This window comes from Callorhinchus milii, unplaced genomic scaffold (genome assembly GCF_018977255.1).
Source record: "Callorhinchus milii isolate IMCB2004 unplaced genomic scaffold, IMCB_Cmil_1.0 Scaffold9, whole genome shotgun sequence".
Taxonomy (NCBI): Eukaryota; Metazoa; Chordata; class Chondrichthyes; order Chimaeriformes; family Callorhinchidae; genus Callorhinchus; species Callorhinchus milii.
Window position 1 is genome coordinate 2,262,775 of NW_024704750.1, and position 20,525 is coordinate 2,283,299.

The following is a 20,525-nucleotide window of genomic DNA, read 5'->3' on the forward strand; positions in this document are numbered from 1 at the left end:
GGCACTAACACAGACAACAACAACAACTTGGATTTATATAGCGCCCTCCACGCCGGGCGGCGTCTCAGAGCGCTTCACAGTAACGGATCCCGGGGCCGAGCCGGGGGGAAGGGGGGGGAAGGTGACCAAAGGCGCCATCCTCCCTAGATTGCTGTTGGTCTAAAGAGGAAACAAAATGCCTTCACTAAAACTGAAAAACTGCTGATTTATATGTTCACACTATAGAGTTTTGTTAATGTTTGTTGAGAAAGATATGATTCGTCACAAAAGTCTTTTAACGTACATTTGACACACACACACACAAAACATACACACATACACATGTACATACACACATGTACACATGCACACACACGCACGCACGCACACACAGAAACAATCTAATTCTGACTGATAAGCTTGTGGCACATGGAAGGGAGTTGGCTGTTTCCAAGTCCCGGCCAAGTGACGTGACTTCATAGAATCGTAGAATTATACAGCACAGAAGGAGGCCATTTGGCCCGTCGTGTCTGTGCCAGCTCTTTGTAAAGAGCTTCCAAATCAAATAATGTTAAATAATAACTTAAATAATGTTCTCAATTATGAACACAGTTTCTACGAGGTGTTGGCAAGGAGATACCCGCACGTCGTTACTTTCAGCTCAAGCATCTTATGTACAATTTAACAGGCTTGAGGCAGATGAACGGAGGATGTGTGATCGCCACTGAAAACTTCCCGGCGTGATTGTTAACAGGCAATGGGAGCTCCAGCAGAATCCCAAGGTACTCGATTGTGTGGGCCACCTGGAGTGTACAATCATTGAGTGAACTAACATTACTACTGTAGTGCTGTGAGCATATGGATTTAAAATGGCTGTGCTATTAGGCATGTACTGTAATTACGCTTTACATTTTCTTGTCTGTCACATCCATCACTTCGAAAATACAGATCGAGCATTTAATGAAAGTTTATATATTTAGAAACAGGCTGGTAATGAAATTGTATCACATTGCTGTGAGATTCTATCTGTCCCAGGCACAGATGTCTTTCACTTGGTGCTGTTTGATTAATCGGGATTGGAATAACAAATAAGTGACAACTGGCTGCTGTCTCTGATACACTGAATGGAACGAACGCCCATCAATAGCATCTTGTCAGTGATGTGTTCCCTTTTGGCAAGGCTGACATTGCTATTGTTTGTCGGAGTAACCATAAAGACAGATCATCAAATTTCGCAATGAATGTTCACGCTCTGCTGCGAACAAAGAAATGCCATTTGTGGCCTATACCTGGCCAGGTATGGCAAGCGGAGAAATAATAATAATAATAATAATAATAATAATAATAATAATAATAATAATAATAATAATAATAATAACAATAATAATAATAACAATAATAATAATAATAATAATGATAATTCTTGCGTTTGATACAGTGCCTTAACACATCTTTGAGATGTCTCAATGCGCTTCACGGAATATACTATAAAGTGAATTGTGGACGAAATATGGCAACCAATTGCTTACAGCAGGGTTCCACAAACAGTCGTGGCTTGAGTGACTAAATTATTATTATTTTTATTTATTTATAATATTTATTTATGAATAGAGACGGACTGATATTTGGGGGGGTGTGAGTGTGCGCAGGTGGGGAGGAAAAGTGCAAAAGACAATTTATGATATATTTTGCTTCTGGCATGCATGTTTAGCAATGATGTAGTGCGAATCTTGGCGAGAATTCGCTGCCAGATGCCCAATGAAACTGAAGGCTGAACCAAAGTGAATAGTACTGGAGCCCCAGTACTAGCAGGACTGAGAAGAGGTTGTTTCAGGAGCAATACAATCTGCTTTCGCTCCAGTATAAAAGATTGTGAGTGTGAATCGGAATGGAAAGACAGGGCAAAATGTTAGGCAAGTTTTCTTACTCTACGCACACGCCTCTGTTTACCTTGCAGTAAGTAGGAACCTTGTTCTTAGTCAATTGGCAGATCGTTTTTCCATGGTTAATAATCCCTTCAAATTTTTTTAACAAATAATAATAATCTGGTCACTGAATCCATAACTGTTTGTGGGGCACTGCTGTGTGCAAGAGTTTGTGAATAATAATAATAATAATAATCCTTGCATTTGATATAGAGCCTTATCACGTCTTCGAGACGTCTCAAAGAGCTTCACAGAATATACTGTAAAGTGAATTGATTGTATATTTGTGGACGAAACGCGGCAGCCAATTGCGCACAGCAGCGTCCCACGAACAGTCGTGGATTGAAGCGAGCAATTTATTATTGTGGTTTTTTTTCTTGAGGAATTATTACCAGGAATGTGGAGTAAGGAAACTTACCCAAGGTTTCGCCCCCTGCCGGGAATCGAACCCAGGTCTCTCGCTTGAGAGGCGAATGCTCTGACCACTGAGCTACAGGACTCCACTGAAGAGAGAGAGAGAAAAGGAAAATAAAACTTTCCCAAATAAAATCAAAGTTAAGTAAAACGTGAAGCAGTTGGAGGGACTCTGGTGGCACATTCACATTAAAGTTTGATGTCTGCACCATTTACAGCACTGCAGAACCATGACCTTTAAAACTCACTCAGGCATGTGCGCAGGACAGACAGACACCAGCGCTGTGGCATCATGTCAGCACATTGGTTTCTCCCTCCACCACTCCCCCCTTTGCCTGGAGCCAAGCAATGCAATTCCCCCCAAAAAACATTTAGATTGCGGTGTCACTCTGAGTCTGTGGTTTTTCTATTCAAAGAGCCGGCACAGACTCGATGGGCCGAATGGCCTCTTTTTGTGCTGTACGATTCTATGATTCTATGCTGTGCGCTGACACCCAAACCAACAGAGTCTGAGATGGAGCTGAGACTGAGTGGCTGCACTCTCAGTTACTCTGCCACGATCTTTGCCCTCGTCTGGGGCAGTGGGGAGATAGACTTTCATGTAAAAGTTTCTTTTCCGGTTCGAAAGAACGCAACCCCTAACCCATTCAGTCTTGCGTTCATCTATAATACTTTGCCTTTTATCTTTCACCAGATTATATGGCAACATTCAGGCCATCGTTCCCCTTACCACCCAACCCACCCTCCTTCCCCCCATAAACGATAAAAACTAACATTCCCACAATTAGCTTGTATGTTAAAGTCACTTCCTGATATGAAAAGGTATGGGCACTAGTTTGTGCTCAGTTTGCTGATCTAATAATAATAATAATAATCCTTGCATTTCATATAGCACCTTATCACGTCTTCGAGACGTCTCAAAGCACTTGAAAGTAACAGCCCGTTAGTAGGTTACACGAGCAAATTGTTTAGTCCTGACTATTGTATAACTGTACTGGACCCTTTCCCATTGGGATGGGTAATAGATTTATATTCTACTCATACTTGATTAAACATCTCTCTTATTGACGCCAACCAGCGTCTCTGCTCCCAGGTTCCCAGCCACATGCATAATTGAATCAGAACAGACTGCACCGCCAATACTGTGGCAGCAGTTACGTTTTGATGGGCTGTGATTCACAGCTATAAGTTCCTTGAGTTCCGTATTCTCTGTATTCTGATGGCCTTTTGTTTTTAAAGCAAAAGAGAGAGAAAGAGTCAGTGAGGGAGGAAGAGAGAGAGAGAGAGGGGGGAAGGAGGGAGGGAGGTCACTCCATCCACAACTGTTTGTGGGACACTGCTGTGCGCAATTCGTTGCCGCGTGTCGCCCACAGTCAGTACACTTTGCGGTCGAGAGAGTGAGAGAGGGAATTTGGGAAGAGTTGTTTCTGCAGAGTTTAATGGCTTCTATAAATTTACCAAAATATCCTGGAAATGTTTGACTTCCCCGTCCCCAATAAATGTACTTAAACTTTGGATGCTCTTGCCCTCTGCTGGTAAAAGTGGGGCAGCATTAAAGCAACATCATAGCCTAAGATTAATCAGATCAGCTGTTTTCCAAGTTATTTCTTATTTTATGGATTACGGAGTATGGTGTGTGCACCTTAAACACGAACAAATGTTGCTGATGGACAAAAGGAGAGGAGAGCGGAGGAATGACTTTGTTTCAGGGAGATTTACAGCAAGTTTCCATGTTGAAATCCTGCAGCAGCAACGACAACAACTTGCATTTATATAGCGCCCTTCATACGGGGCAGTGTCTCAGAGCGCTTAACAGGGAGATGGAGTCTGACTCCGAGCCAGAGAGACAGAGGAGGTGATCCGTAAGTACAGTCTAAGAGGAAGGTCTTCAGTCATGAGCTAAAAGAGGGGAACATAGAAACATAGGAATTAGGAGCAGGAGTAGGCCATTCAGCCCCTCGAGCCTGCCTCGCCATTCAATAAGATCATGGCTGATCTTCTAACCTAACTCCATCTGCCCATCTTATCCCCATATCAATCCCTCTCTCCTTTAGAAACCTATCAATCTCAGTCCTGAATATGTTCAAGGTCTGGCTGAGCATCTACAGCCTTCTGGGGTGGAGAATTCCATAAAGTCACTACCCTCTGAGTGAAGAAGTGTTTCCTCAACTCTGTTCGAAAAGGCTGTCCCTTAATCTTAAGACTGTGACCTCTGGTTATAGATTCTCCAACCAGGGGAACAGTCTCACACTGTATACTCTGTCAAGACCAATCTTTAAGGTGCACACACCATACTCTGGAATCCATAAAAGAGGGGAAGGAGGGGCGAAGGGCAGAGGAATTGGGTGGGGGAGAGAGTTCCAAAGCTTTGGGGCATAGTGGCTGAAAGCGCTTCCACTGATGGTGGAGCGGAGGGGATGAGGGTACAAGCAGAAGGTCAGAGCCAGCCGAGCAGAGACAGCGGGTAGTGGAGTGGGTAGAAAGCAGGTCAGAGAGGTAGGGGGGGGGTGACAGGGTGTGAAGGGTCACTGTTGTGTATTGTTCTCAGTGTTGTTTTGGGTCGGTCTTCTTTGAACCTTCATTGAATATAATTAAACAGAATATCAAACGCTCATCAGTGCCTCTTCAACCTTATCCTGGCTTCACAGCTCGCGGAGGTTGATCATCTAATCGTACTTTATTTATCACGGGCTGTTAGGTTCGAAATGCAGACCTGCTGCCAATCCATCCAGCAAGTGGCTCTATTCCAGGAACCTGCCTCCTGTTAATGCATTTTAACTTCTTTTCGTTGTTCACTTCGCCTCTCTGTCCTCAGCACGGCAATTGTTCCCCCCTTCAAACTTCAATTAATATTCATTTCCTATCTATTATTCATATTCTTAGAAACCAATGAATCACCTAAATTGTAAACGCATTGCTAGCCCTTCTTGAATATGCAAACGGGTGCAGTTCTGGAGACGCTCACATTTTGGGGGGGGGGGCGGGGGAGTTAACATTGCCACTACAATCTCCTCGTAATGACCGTTCTAACCTGGGAACATGTCATTTACTGTATACTATTAGAGGGACCTGTTTAAGCACAGCCTCCTCGTCACATTTCAGGGCAAAAAGCAATTTCCTTATTCATCCCAGTCAGAATGTCTCCCAAGTGATAGGTTTTAACTCTTCCGTTCCCGCAAACTGCTGGAGTTTTATGATATTGACCATTCGCACACTTGATTGCTTGGTACCATTTGGTGGCTATTCTTAAGAGTTCGTAAGAGGTGCTAAGTGGTGACACAGTTCCAACCTGGTCAAACCGGTCATTGACAAGTTCTATTGCACCTTTTAATGTTAAGCTCAGAGGCAAAGAAGTACAGCCTTGTTTGCGGAGTCCTGTAGCTCAGTGGTTAGAGCACTCGCTTTGCAAGCGAGACACCTGGGTTCAGTTCCCAGCCGGGCAAAACCTTGGGCAAGTTTCCTTACTCCACACAGAGCCTAATAATAATCCCTCCAAAATAAAACAATAATAAATTGGTCACTTCAATCCACGGCTGTTTGTGGGACGCTGCTGTGCGCAATTGGCTGCTGCGTTTCGCCCACAAATAGACAGTCAATTCACTTTACAGCATATTCTGTGAAGCGCTTTGAGACGTCGATAAGACGTGAAAAGCGCTATAACAAATGCAAGGATTATTATTATTATTTATTATAATGTACTATACGACTTCCAGCCTATGTTGGGTTTGTGAAGAAAGCTGCAGCATGGATTCTGCAGATATGCTTTTGGCTCCGTGGAGGGAACAGCAGATGGCTTCTGAAATCCACAGCAACAACAAATTACTCTTGTACAGTGTCTTAAACATACGCGAGATGACAAAGAGCTTCAGAAAGCCTTGGAGGGGAGACTGAGCGAGGGAAGTAGGAGGAAAGTGGCCTAAGGCGATAGTCAGAGAGAGGCTTTTGATAGGTTTTGAAAGCGGAGCAGGAGGGAGAGATGGATAACCTGCAAGAGGTAATAATAACAATAATCCTTGCATTTGATATAGCACCTTATCAGGTCTTCGAGACATCTCAAAGCAGCTTCACAGAATACACTGTAAAGTGAATTGACTGTGTATTTTGTGTGCGACACGAAATCGAAAATGTCTTCAATTAAATCCAGTTTTACACAGTCCCTCCAATCTGTGAGCAAGACGTACAGTGTCAGTGGGGACACGAGAGTGACACGTTTGATTTGCATGCATCAAAAGCTCCCTGGATGTATTGGACACGGACCCACGCATACAGTTCTCCACAGTGATGTGTGAGAAACAAGGTCCTCAGCACTGGGCTGGTGGATCAAGCTGCTCGTTGGCAAGATACTGGCTTTCAGAATCATAGAGTCCTACAGCACAGAAGGAGGCCATTCAGCTCTGTGACGGCTCTTTGAAAGAGCTGCTCGATCAGTCCCACTCCCCCTGCATTTTCCACATAACCTTGCAAATTTACCTATCCAATTCCCTCTTGAAAGTTATTACTGAATCTGCTTCCACCAGCCTTTCACGCAGTGAGTTCTAGATCGTAACAACTCTCAGGGTAAAATAATTTCTCCTCGTATCCCTTCTGATGGTGTTGGTGCCCAGCTATTCCTCACAGCCAAGCGGTTATTTTAGCTGCACTTTGTTTTGTAAAACAAGATTGCTGCAAGCTTACGTTTTCTGCAGTGAATTGAAGGCATTGGCGACAGGGTTTAACACACCATAATCAAAACGCCAATGAAACCACTTATTAGAATTAGACCCGTATCAGCTCTGGTGATCTGCTGTTTCCTATAAACCTTTAGGACCCATTAGAAATGGAGTCAGATACTTCACACGCGGCTGAAACCCTGGTCCATGCCTTTATCATCTCAAGGCTGGACTATGGGAACTCTCTCCTCGCCGGCCTTCCCGGCCCTCCCTCCACACTGCCGGTCATTCAGAACTCTGCAGCTCGTGTACTGTCCCACACCAGACACCGCGACCACATCACTCCCACCCTCGCCCTCGCTCTCACTCCCACCCTAGCCCTCATCCTCGCCCTCGCCCTCGCTCGCCTCCACTGGCTCCCCATTCCCCAGAGGATCAAATTCAAGATCCTCATCCTCACCTACAAGGCCATTCACGGCCTCGCTCCCTCTCCGACCTACTATCCCCCTACTTACCTGCCCGTACCCTCCGTTCCTCTGGCTCCGGTCTGCTCCACATCCCCCGCCCCAATCGCCCTACCATCGGTGGTCGGGCCTTCAGCCTCTCAGCCCCGAGGCTCTGGAACTCCATCCCCCAGTACCTTCGCCGCTTCCTCCCTTTCCTCCTTCAAGGCCGGTCTCAAGACCTTTCTCTTTGATCGTGCCTTCAGCTCCCCTCTCGACTCTCTACCCCCTCCTCGCTCCCTCCCTTCCCTCACTCTGACCATTTCCCCACTGCTCGGGTCCTGACCCAACTGTACAGCGCCTTGGGACGTCCTCCCGATGTGAAAGGCGCTCTATAAATGGAATCTTATTGTTGTTGTTGTAGATAAACATTTAGCTACAGATCTGCCATGTAGATTATCGGTCATGTTTTCTCTCTGCACTCTCCTCGCTCATGTGCCCAATTTGTAGCGTTAAGCATCTTGAGATGTCCTTCCAACGTCAAAGGCACTTTGTGTGGAGTCCTGTAACTCAGTGGTTAAAGCACTCACCTCGCAAGCGAGAGGACCTGCGTTCAATTCCCAGGCAGGACAAAACCTTGGACAAGTTCCCTTACTCCACACACCTCTGTTTACCCAGCAGTAAGTAGGAACCCGGTTGTTAGTCGATTGGAGGATCACTTTTCGGGGGTTAATAATCCCTTCAATAAAAATAAAATAATAATTTGGTTATTCAATCCACGACTGTATGTGGGACGCTGCTGTGCGCAATTGGCTGCCGAGTTTCACCCACAAAATATACAGTCAATTCACTTTACAGTACATTCTGTGAAGCGCTCTGAGACGTCTTGAAGACGTGATAAGGTGTTATATTAAATGCAAGGATTATTATTATTATTATGAATGTAAATCGTGTTGTATTGTCTGTATTCCCTGGTATGTACAGCATGAAATTAGCATTGAGGCAAATGAGGCACACGCCAGTATTCTTTACTGCATGGAATAAATCAAAAGAGGTTTAGCTCAGTGAAATGCTAACGACTTCACTGAATTCAGTCTTGTGGAACTTCAATAGCGATATAAATAGTCTGCTTACATGCAGCAACTGTTAAGTTCATTAAAACTAGAGTGTCAGAATGTAAACCACTATTAGACAGAGGTGTTGAAGGTGACAATGATTAATTTGCTAGAAGTGACAGTGGCTGTTTCTGCTGCTGGTCGTGGAGTTCTATCTCTTTCCCTGGTCATGTTCTCAAGTGGGAGGCTGTTTTGCTGCTGATCCAAGATAATAATAATAATCCTTGCATTTGATACAGCGCCTTATCATGCCTCGAGACGTCTCAAAGCGCTTCGCAGGATACACTGTAAAGTGAATTGACTGTATATTTTGTGGGCGAAACGCGGCAGCCAATTGTGCACAGCAGCGTCCCCACAAACAGCCGTGGATTAAGTAATCGATTTGTTATTATATTTTTTTTTGAAGGGATTATTAGCCCCTGGAAAAGCGATCCGACAATTGACAAACGACCGGGTTCCTACTTACTGTTGGGTAAACAGAGGCGCGTGGAGTAAAGAAACTCGGCCAACGTTTCGCCCTGCCTGGAATTCGAACCCAGGTTCTCCCGCTTGCGAGGCGAGTGCTCTAACCACTGAGCTACAGGACTCCACAAGATACCAAACTTGCATTTGATTAGCCGTCAAGACAACTCAAAGCGCTTTACAGGATTTCACTTAGAAGAGAGGTGACTGTCTATCTGTAGGCAAATGCAGCAGCCAATTTCTGTACAGCAGTGTCTTTCCAACAGCTCTGCAGTAAATAGCCTATCTTAATCGAGGGGTGGGTGGTGGGGGGGGGAATTGATGGCATTTCACACACAAAATACACACCGCGACACCACTTTACAGTATATCCTGTAAAGCTTTATGAGGCATCTCGCCAACGTAATGAGCCACTATATCAACTGCAAGGATTATTCTAAAAGATGACGAACAACACTTTAAAACGTCAAATTAAATTTCCAATATTTTTATTTAAAAAATTGCAATCTTGTTTTATTCCGAGGAGGAAGTGCCGACTGAATATGACTGATAACTGACTGTGGAGTTGGGTCAGTAAATCTACCATCAGATCTTGGCAATGTGCATTCATATTATTTTATAATGTTCTGAATGACTAATGTTTCTAGAGTTTCTTAAACTCGACAATCTTGGGCTGAGTTTTAAGCTCTCATCCATATAGCCCCAGGCAACACTATATTTGGATCAGTGTGGATTAGACAAAGAGCTCTTATTTATTGAGTAAAGTAGAATGAATGGAAAGGTTTTTTTCCCTTAACCAAGATAATTTGCTGAACTAAAACCTGACACTGAAAAACCGCATCGACCCTTCCCTTTCAGCCGGAAACCAGAATTTTACCTGCATTTTTTTAACATCATCAAAACACACATTTAGGCTGACAATACAATGCAGTAGCTGTGCTTATTTGTTGGAGGTGCTATTCTTCGGATAAGATGTTAAACCGAGGTCCCATTCTACCGTTCAGGTGGATGTTAATGATCCTCAATTCAAAGAATTCGGTAACTTGAAAACATTCATTTGCAAATACATTATTGTGCAAATGAATAGCCGTTGAGGACATCTTCAACATAAATGGAGGAATGTATGATGCGCAAGAGTTTTTTTTTAAGTCTAATTGCTTTAAGATCCAATTTGTAGCAGATTCGCCTTTAGGGAACTCGTACAATGCCATGCCCGCCAAGGCCCAAATCAAAGCTTTTTGTTTTCTCAATTAGCTTCAGATCAATGAATCGTTCTGCAAGGAGAGGACTTTTCAAAAGCAACTTCAAATTAACTGCCGCGCCTTTCGCAAGACCTCATCATTTCCCTGAGCTAGCCTTGAAATAAAACTGGTCTTTAACACACGGAGTCCTGTAGCGTATTGGTAAGAGCACTCGCCCCACAAGCGAGAGGACCCGGGTTCGATTCCTGGGCGGGAGGAAACCTTAGGCAAGTTTCCTTACCCAGTGCTTTGGGACATCCTCCAGACGTACAAATGTACAAATGTAGTTTTGTGGTTGTTGTTGCTCCACATGTCTCTGTTTAGCTAGCAATGAGTGGGAATCCGACTGTCAGCTTTGAGACGTCTGAACGATGTGATAAGGCGCTATATTAAATGCAGGTATTACTATTATTATTACAATTACTGAGAATGGTTTTCCAACTTCCACCTAATATAGATTCCATCTCCACCCTGCAGAACCTCTGCTTGTTAAGCCATAGACTTCAGTGAATTGGATCAGGCTTTGCTGATTGACTGACGGCCAGAAGATCTCAGCTGGAGAGTTTCTTCGTAATATCGTCTGATCATATCTTCCTTGCTTTGCTTGACACAGAGTATTTCCCTTACACTGGAATGATGGCCATTCTCGAGACCTCAGTGGACTAAAGTAAACAGACCGTATAAATCGAACATCTGCATTGTGAAGGCAGCATCCTGTTCAGCCTCAGATGCCTTTCGTAATCATCTCAAAGTAAATATTTATTCCAAAATAATGGGCCTGCTCTGTATGGAACTGGCACGCAGGCTGGGAGCTGACAGCTGTCCTGTGCCTCGCATTGTGTCTATTGTACCCACACACTGTCTCTTATCACCTCCACACTTCTGATCAAAGCTCAGGCTGTACTTCCTCCTCCCCCCACTGCAGTCTCACTGCACCGATTGTGAGTTGGTCCTCACTCAATCAACATCAGCCGGTACTCCTAAGTCTTGCTAAGGGATACTTTTTAAAGGAAAATAAGCTGTTAGCAGGAACACCCCCTAACCTCAGGAACACTCTCTCTCTACCCCCTCCGTCTTATTCTAATAATTATTCTTGCATTGATACGGCACCTCATGTCGTTGAGACGTCTCAAAGTGCTTCACAGAATACACTGTAAAGTGGAGTGACTGGAGTTCCAGAGGTTGGGGTCTCAGAGGTTGAACGTAATTGTCAATTAGACTCCTGGACTGAGCTCAGGCTGTCCTTGGGTTGGATCCAGTCTCTTGTGTCTATCAAGATGCTTGAATACGCTAGAGCTCTGTCTCATTGCCGTGCCGAGCATAGTGAGGGGGAAAAAAAGTACACAAAACAAATTACCTGCCACTGTAGCAATCAATCAGACATTCTTTTAGAAATTAGCCATTGAACACTTCAATTGGAAATATTCTTAGATGATGAATCAGCAAATTTGGAGAAGCTGATTTGTGAAGGCACGGCCTTGGTATCGCTGAAGAACATGAATAATATTTCCATATTCAGTAATAAGTTTGTAATTTGCCTTATAAAACAAGGTTCTGCTCTCTGGATTTTTACAAGGAGGATAATCTGCTCGGAAAGCCAAGCTATTACATCAATCTACTGCTGTATTACCATGGATTAGAAACTTGCAAACGTCAATACAGAAAGAGGCCATTTGACCCACCGTGACACTACACAATACAAACCAAGTTACGTTTATACTGCATCTTGCTTGTCAGGAAAACGTCTCAAAGAACAACAACAGCAACAACTTGCCAGGTCAGAGTCAAACAATATCCTGGCTCTGAAATGAGTGCAGCACAAGTCTGTTTGGATATTGGATTGGATGGAGTTGGCTTACTCCAACACCAGGCTCTGTACATGAAAGAATAATTTCACGATCCAAAATTGGTCATTCATGTCACAGCTGTTTGTGGGACTTTGTTGTGCTCAAATTGCCTGCCGCACTTAAGTACAAATCCACAGTCACTACACTTTACAGGGTATCCTCCAAACATTGAAGATACGTTATCAAATGTAAGGAGTATCTTTTATTAGTATCTTTTAAAAACACACACGGACATTTAATGTGCATTAAAGAAGACACCACAATGCGCTACAGAGGCAATAATAATAATAATAATAATAATCCTAGCATTTATATAGCACCTTACCACATCTTCGAGACATCTCAAAACTCTTCACAGAATATACTGTAAAGTGGAGTGGTCGTGCATTTTGTGGGTGAAACGCAGCAGCCAATTGCACAATTATAGGTTTAATGAAGATGGGAGAAAGGCATATCTGTGGCACTGGAAGTGAGACTTAAGTGGCAAGCAATGAGCAATACCGTTTGATAAGATCATCGCTTTAGGTTATTATATTAGACGCTGCAGGCACAGCACATACATTTATCTGTTGTCAGAATTCCAATTCTCTGACATTATTAAGACTAACGCATGCTTGGTGTAAAATAATTCCAGGACTTGCAGCATACAGCTGAGTGGAAATACTTTGTGCAAAACAAAATAGGACAAGATAATGCGTTCATTGGTTTTCATAACTTCGAGGAATGTATTATTTACTGACTGCACAAAATACAGGGCAAAAACTAATTTTACATAGGTTAAACCATGGCACAGGTGCAATTTTACTCAAAAAGGAGAGGATTTGTCCGGGCCAATAATTCCCCATGTAACATTGGTCATTCACTTCATGGCTGTTTATGGGGACACTGCTTTGTGCAAATTGGCTGCCATGTTTCCCTACAAAAATACAGTCACTATATTTACAGTACAGTAAATCCTAGGAAATGCTTTGAGATGTCCTCCCTACATGAAAGACACTGTATCAAATGTAAGGATTATTCTTATTATTAATAAAAAATTAGTTTGAGCTAGTGGCATGCGGAGAATGGAGTAAAGCTGTATAATTTTAGGGGGGAGTATTACAATTGTGAATTGCAATGCATCCTCTCAACCACATCACATTAGTTTGAAAGTAACCGGACTTGATTGATGACCTACATTATCGTGGGAAAGTGAGGAAACCTGGAATGAGATCCAAGAGTTCAATCTTAAACGCTCATCTGGTTAAACTCACTATGTGGGAGAAAGATATTAGCACGAGGCAAGAACCATTAATAAAACCACCCAGAAAAATGTGTCTTTGAGCAATTGCAGGAAAATAACATTAAGATTTCTTTCGCACTCTCATGCAAAATAGATGCATGTGTGGACACAAGTTTTAAAAGTAAACTGATTATTATTCTTGGAAGTAGATTTGATAGTAGCTCTGAAAAGGGAATTGGGTAACTACCTGAAAAGGAAAAGTTTGCAGGGATATGGGGTAAGAGCTGGGGCGTTGGACTATTTGGAAGCTCTTCCTAAAGCCGGCACAGGTACGATGGGCCGAATGGCTGTAAGATTCTACGAATATACATCCATTCATAAAATAATTGTGTTTCCTAACTACAAGCAGTAAGTTGATTTTCTGTGTGTGTGTGTGTGTGTGTGTTGCCTGAGTAATTATAAGGCACAAATTCAAAAGCAAGAACACAATGAGTTTAAAAGGAATCCCATTTTCCATTAGCGCAGCAAAGTAGAAAGATGAATATTCAAATCGGTATTCGACGCGGGACTGGGAATAGTTTGGCAGCTCCAGTAAGAACGGTAAGTGGTAGGAATGAATGAAGTGCATCTTTGGAAAACCTGCTCCTTCTGCGGGTGATGTCATTCTGCGCAAAGCTGGGAATTATTTCTTTTTGGGGGGGAAGGGAGGGGGGAGAAGGGATGGTAAAAGTCAATTCTCTAGGCTGGTATCCTGGCAGTGGCTGGAATGTATTTTGTTCAGACATGCCTTTTTGAAGCTTGTTGGCACAGCGGGCATTTATTTGGCCTTATCGAAACTTAAAATGTGTTGATCTCTTTTCATCCCACTGGTCCAGGGAAATGCTCAGAAGGTGTTTGCTCAGAAGGAAACCAGTTACAACGTTCCATCCACACATCCTCTGAACAGCAGAGCCAGTGCCTGAGCCCCAGTACGTGGGAGGTAGAGTATTCAAGTGTGATTGCTTTCTGTTTTGTTTTATCAGTAGCGAGTCCCAAATGTCATTTGCCCTGAATTAAAACAGTGTTCCTGGCCTCAGAGAGAAAGCAGAATGCAAACGGCAAATGTATTTTTTTCCTCTCTCTAAACAAATGCTTATTGTTGATCTACTGTAATTCTCCCACTTACATTTTATAATTACAACAAAGATAATCTTTGCGCTTGACATCGTACGGGAGGAAATCTCGACGGGAGGAAATCTCGGAGAGCTTTAAAGAGGAGTGACTTGGTGTTTATTTGTGTAAGAGAAATGCCACCATCTGCACAAAACAAAAGCAGGTGGTTTGAATACCAATGGAATTATATCTTGTGCATATCCTGCAGCCAGACCAAATATTAAGATGGGTTTATATGCAGAAGGGGAAGGACACAAAGATATTGCTGCCACCCCTAGGAAACGACGCCGAACACGAGATTGCTGCCATGAGATTGATGCTATCCTGCACAAAGTCAAAATAAGATGTTCTCTTTTCTGCTGAAGAAGGGTGACTCTACCAAGGCTGCTAAGGTTCTCTGACATACTGTCAATCTTGACACGATGCCAAACTGGCGCCCCTTTTCCTTCATTTGAACATCTGAAACGTCTCAATAGCACGCCCTTCCCTCTCAGCTCAATACACCTAAAGTAAACGTCAACACTGTTATTGACTTGTCAATTCTTGTTCGGCTCACGGATTAAACTGTGATATGATTTAAAATTCAAAGGTGACACAGAGTGCGCTTACGTCACTGAAACCGATCGTCCACATCTATCCATTAATAAAACTTCCTCATCACAATGCGAAGTCTCAAAGTGCTTCCTGCAACAACTCAGTGAGTTACTTTTTGAAATGCTGTTACTTAGAGACTGTTATGTAGACAGAAGGAGAGGCTAATTTGTCCCGATAAGTCCCCCCATCGAAAGCACGGGCAACTCGGCTAATACGCATAATCATAATAATAACCATACAGTAATAATTTCATTTCATATAGCAACTTATCACATCGCTGAAATGCCACAAAGCGCTTCACGGGATTTTACTGTGAAGTGTCGTGACTGTGTATTTGTGTTTTTGAATGAGCAAGGAAATATTGTCTAAGTCCGACGTGGGTGAAATTTGCTTCTCTTCCTTCGAGTTCTCTTTCCCTCTCTCTCTCTCTCTCTCTCTCTCTCCAGATATATAGTGTTACAACTATTGAATGTGGTTCTGAGCTACATTCCCTGCCTAACTGCAGAGCATAACACACGAAAGCGTGGGAGCGAATGGTGCAACATTTCATAACAGATTGTCTGTAGCAATTATCACATTCAATCTGCTATGAAATGTTGCATATTTCACCCTTTATTATTCCACGATCAAAATTGCTAAACTATAAATGTCAGACAATTTCCCACCATTACCCAATTGAATCCTTCTGCTCTCAATTGCAAGCTTGTGTACTTCTGTGCTCCGTTAATATTTAATCTAACGGAGCCTCTTTCTATTTTCTCAGCGGGTTCTTTCTTTTATCGTGTTTTTGACACTTCCTCTTCCCATCGTTACTAGTAACAAGTGGCAATCTGTAGCTCAGTGGTTAGAGCGCTCGCCTCGCAAGCGAGAGAACCTGGTTTGATTCCCGGGCAGAGGCGAAACCTTAGGCAAGTTTCCTTACTCCACGCACACGCCTCTGTTCACCCAGTAGTAAGTAGGAACCTGGTTGTGAGTCGATTGGTGGATCACTTTCTGGGTGTAATAATCCCTCCAAAAAAATAATAATTTGGTCGTTCAATTCACGACTGTTTGTGGGACGCTGCTGTGGGCAATTGGCTGTGGCGTTTCACTCACAAAATACACAGTCACTTTACAGTATATTCCGTGAAGGGCTTTGAGACATCTGGAAAACACGATAAGGCGCTATATCAAATGCAAGGATTATTATTATCATCTTTAGTAGTAAGTGACAGCAGCCCTACCCTACCCTACCCTACCCTACTCTACCCTCGGTTCAACGTCTCATCCGAAGAACGACATCTCCGACAATGCAACACATCCCCAGTTCTGCAATGGAGCATCAGCTTAAACTAAGTCCTGACATAACTCAAAACTCTCTGACTCAGACGCAAGAGATTTAGTCTAACACTGAGCCAGACTGATGCACAGTTTGTCGAACAAAAGAAAAGCTTGGGAATGAGAGTAAGTGAAAGCCAATAAAGAATGTTGTTTGTGCAGTTGCTTTCACATAGGTGATTACCCAGTTCTTATGAACTCCATTAAGGAGTGGGCAGGTCTATTATTCACGCCACCAGCGGCGAGAGGCTGCAGGTAGGAGCTCCATATTTCTGTCGGTAAAGTTCTTTGACTTTTATGGGGAGGATGTTCGAGAAGTCACGCAAAAAAAGTGAGGGGTAGACAGTGCTACGACACTGCCACAGTAAAGGGCGAGGCAGCATATAACAACAAGAGCCCGAACTCCTTAATAAGAAGAGGAATGCTTGCAATTTTCTTCTGCCTCCAGAGACAAATTTCACTTGAGATTGAGACTCTTCATGCAGGTAATTGAGTCTAGATAAGGGAGCCTGGAGTTAAAAGGATTTTCTAAATCTCTTTGATGATGCCTCTGGGGAAGACAGAATGAGCTTGCTCCAGCTCTGCAGATGGCAACCAAGACCTTTCATTACTCTGAATAGACAAGCAGTTTAGAAAATAACGGAACGATCCTCGTGCATTATAGGCAACATTCGAGAGACAAAAGAAGGAGGCTGATAGCCGAGGAAGGAAGATATCAGGGACATTACAGAACGGAGCCCCTTGAAGAGTGGGTTCAAGAGGAGAGGAGGAAAGAATGGGACGATTTCTGCAACAAAGGACTACCCAAAGAGATCGAGCCGGGTACCAGGGCTGGAGCAAGAGGTCAGAAAGCAGGCTCGCTTCCCGTTAGCCACTGACTCACAATCTTCTGCAATCACAGAAGATGAAAAAGAACATTGCCTCTTGGAGCCTTTGGCAATGAAAAGGAAATACCTGAATGGGTGACAAAGATGTCGCGAAGAACATACAGCACGGAAACAGGCCACTCCACCCAACCAGTCCATGCGCTCAGTGTTTATGCTCCACATGAGTTCTTCACCTCATTCCTTACTCCCTTCCACGCCCTTCTATTCCCCTCGCCTTCATGTGAAGGTCTAGCTTCCTCTGGAATGCATCTGCACTATCTGGGGCAGGAAAAATGAGGGAAAATAGGCAAAAGAGAGCAACAGAGAGCTTCCCCTCAGTCACACTTGCTGAGCCTCTGTTTCCATCGTACGCTCTACCCATCCCTTTGCTACTTGTTATTCCTTTGTCACTCTTTCCCTCATTCTCATTGTGCCCACTCCTGTATATCCCTATGTAATATTAATAATCCTCGCAGTTTGTCATGTCACCAAAGCATTCACCCGTGTTTCACAGGATTTACTGGAGAGTTCAGTTTCTGTGTAATTTGCTCGCAGACTTGGCAGCCAAGTTGCACGTAGCAATGTCTACAAGCAGCAATAATTTGTTTTATCTGGGGGATTGACTGCTGCATTCACCTACAAAATACACAGTCACTACACTTAGCAGTGAATTGTGGTGAAGCACCTTGAGACATGGTTGGGATGTCCTCCTGACGTGAAAGGCACTATCCAAATGAAATTTGTTGCTGGTGTTCTCGACATGAAAAGCACAATATGAAATATAAGAATTATTTGCAGTTTTGATTATTGTTTATCAAATGCGTTTGTGCGAAGTACAGCGACGTTGCTTAATTTTCCAACATTATTACATAATTGATAAATCCAGCACATTAAACAAAATTAAATTAAGTACCGTTTTCCGTTTCAGCCACTCTTATTTAGTTTTGTTCATTGCTGTGAATTTATTAATTCATGGATCGACCTGTTTATGTCTGGATATGTTCTTTCACGCTACTAGTTAATGTGTACTTTGATATGAAAAGAACTATATCTATTTAAATCTTAAATAATGTATCTGGTAATTAATTACAGTTAACGCTGAATCCAACCGCTTTAATGACACGACACAAAAGTAATCTTGGAACCCTATTACAACAACAACTTGCATTTATATAGCACCCTTCACGGGGGTAGCGTCTCTGAGCGCTTGTACTCCCATACAGGATATATCCGAATATATTATAGGATATGTACTGTGTACTTCAGTTGGTGATAAATACGTCATTGAAAAGAAACTATTCGAAAAGAGAAAGGAGTTTTTCCCATTATTTCTCCAATAAAAATTGGCCTTGATGGCTGCTAGTGGAACATTGCTGTGCGCAAATTACCATGTTCACCAAAAAAAAGGTACATCAACTTGTACCCAATGCAAGGATTATTATTAGAAGAATGGATAGTTCAGAACAATGATGTACTGGACACTATCAGTTGATAATTTATATTTTAAATGGCAGAGAAGTTAGCTGGTATAGTTTAAACACTTGCTCTCATTGTGTTTCAATCAGTTTGTTGGCCACTGTGTTATCATCTCATATTCCCTCCGGTATAATTTAACCTTGTCTTCTTTTCGACCTATTTTACGTTCACTTCAGCTTAGCCTACACTGTTCTTATTTTATTGTTGACCTTATTCAAGTGTATAAACTATTTGCTCACTCTCTCCTGGAGCGTATTTCAACTTTACTTAATCCCTTTGTCAATATTTCCAACATAGTATTTGCTTTTTTTTAAAATCCCCTTGAATTTCTGATTCAGGCGAGATGGCTTCATTTCCTCGGGGTCTGGGAAATGACATTATCTCTTACCTATTTGCTTTGCTCGCCCCTTTCGTTCTGCCAGAATTCCTATCTATCCACTGATTCACCAGAATATTTCCCTTTAAACATTGTGGTTTGATTTTGTATCTGACCCTGACTTTGCAGCTCAATTTTATCCACTGACTTTGGCTATTCTGGTTATCTCAGACAGAGGGAAGATTTCAGATAATTCTGCTTCTTATTGCCATTTATTATCAACAATCTCAATCATCATCATTTATGCGCTTGTCTCAATCCTTCGCTGCCCCTGATATATTTCACCTCGCTCGGGGCATTTATCTATCTGATTTGAAATAGCTTCTGAGTTCGCGTAACTACGGTGAGATTATAAAAGTTTTCAAAATGATCTGTCTCATATTGCCGTTTTTCGAGGAATTGCTGAATGGATTATCTTATTAATGGTGCTTCACATCTAATCTGCAGTCTCTCCCAGTTTCACGTAGGAACAGAGGGCATGTTTGTTATGTTCATGCTGTTGCACCCCACCCAGTCTGCCCCAACATCAGTGTGGCTAAGTGTTCAGCAACTATGACTATAATCAGGAAATCCCTGCCTCTATCACTCCGTCTTACCTCTTACCACACCCCAACCCCCACACCCCCCTTTCTCTATCTTTCTTTAAATCTCATCTCCCCTCTCTCCTTTCATCCTCCTCTCTTTCCTCCCTTGCTTGGTGGCTGACCTCCATCTGTGATCATAACAGTTAATCATTATGTTAAATTACACAACATGTAATGTAAAGTACTTTGGGATGTTCTCCTGACATGAAAGGTTCCATACCACATGCAAAGATTATTATCATATTTTTGATACCAACTTTTTTTAAGACTGAAGCGGAAGGTGTATTTCCATTTTCATTTTCTTTTCAGTGGATCAGAAAGATTTTGATGATTCCAATATAATAACCCACACGCGTTACCATTTGTAATAACATTGTGTGGACTTTAACCCACGATCTTCTAAATAAAGTTAGGATTGATAGAGTTTTGAAAAAGTCCTTTACACTCAAACCCTCAAACCAGTTTGTTTTCTGCCTTGAACCATTCTTATCTCTGAGGCAGCTACCGAGGTTGCAATTTAACCTTTTTGCAATCCATGGAAAATTAGGTTTTCTGCGTAAAGTCCGGAATTTTACAATCCCTTCGCATTGTAAAGGTTAATTTGGTGGTTGCTACTCTGCAAATAACGTGCTCTTCAAATGAATTCTCATGGAAAAAAGGGCCATTTCACCAAGTGAGTCAGATGTTCGTTGTACTCAAATTTTCGCTCTTAAAATTTTATGGCTAAGAGCATATGGGAATATTATGGAAATTCAGTTATTGGTTATATTTTAATGGGAAAACAGTGCATTTTGAAAGACTTTATAGCTACTGAAGATAATAGCATAAATGTTTAGGGGACGCACCAAATGATAATCTCAGTC

General features: G+C 42.6%; 1 non-coding gene across 1 annotated transcript; it reads right to left on the reverse strand.

Annotated features, from left to right (window-relative positions):
- Window positions 1–2,331: 2,331 nt before the first annotated feature.
- Window positions 2,332–2,403, reverse strand: trnae-cuc. Its single transcript has one exon. It is a non-coding gene; the product is annotated as a tRNA-Glu (tRNA).
- Window positions 2,404–20,525: the final 18,122 nt, after the last annotated feature.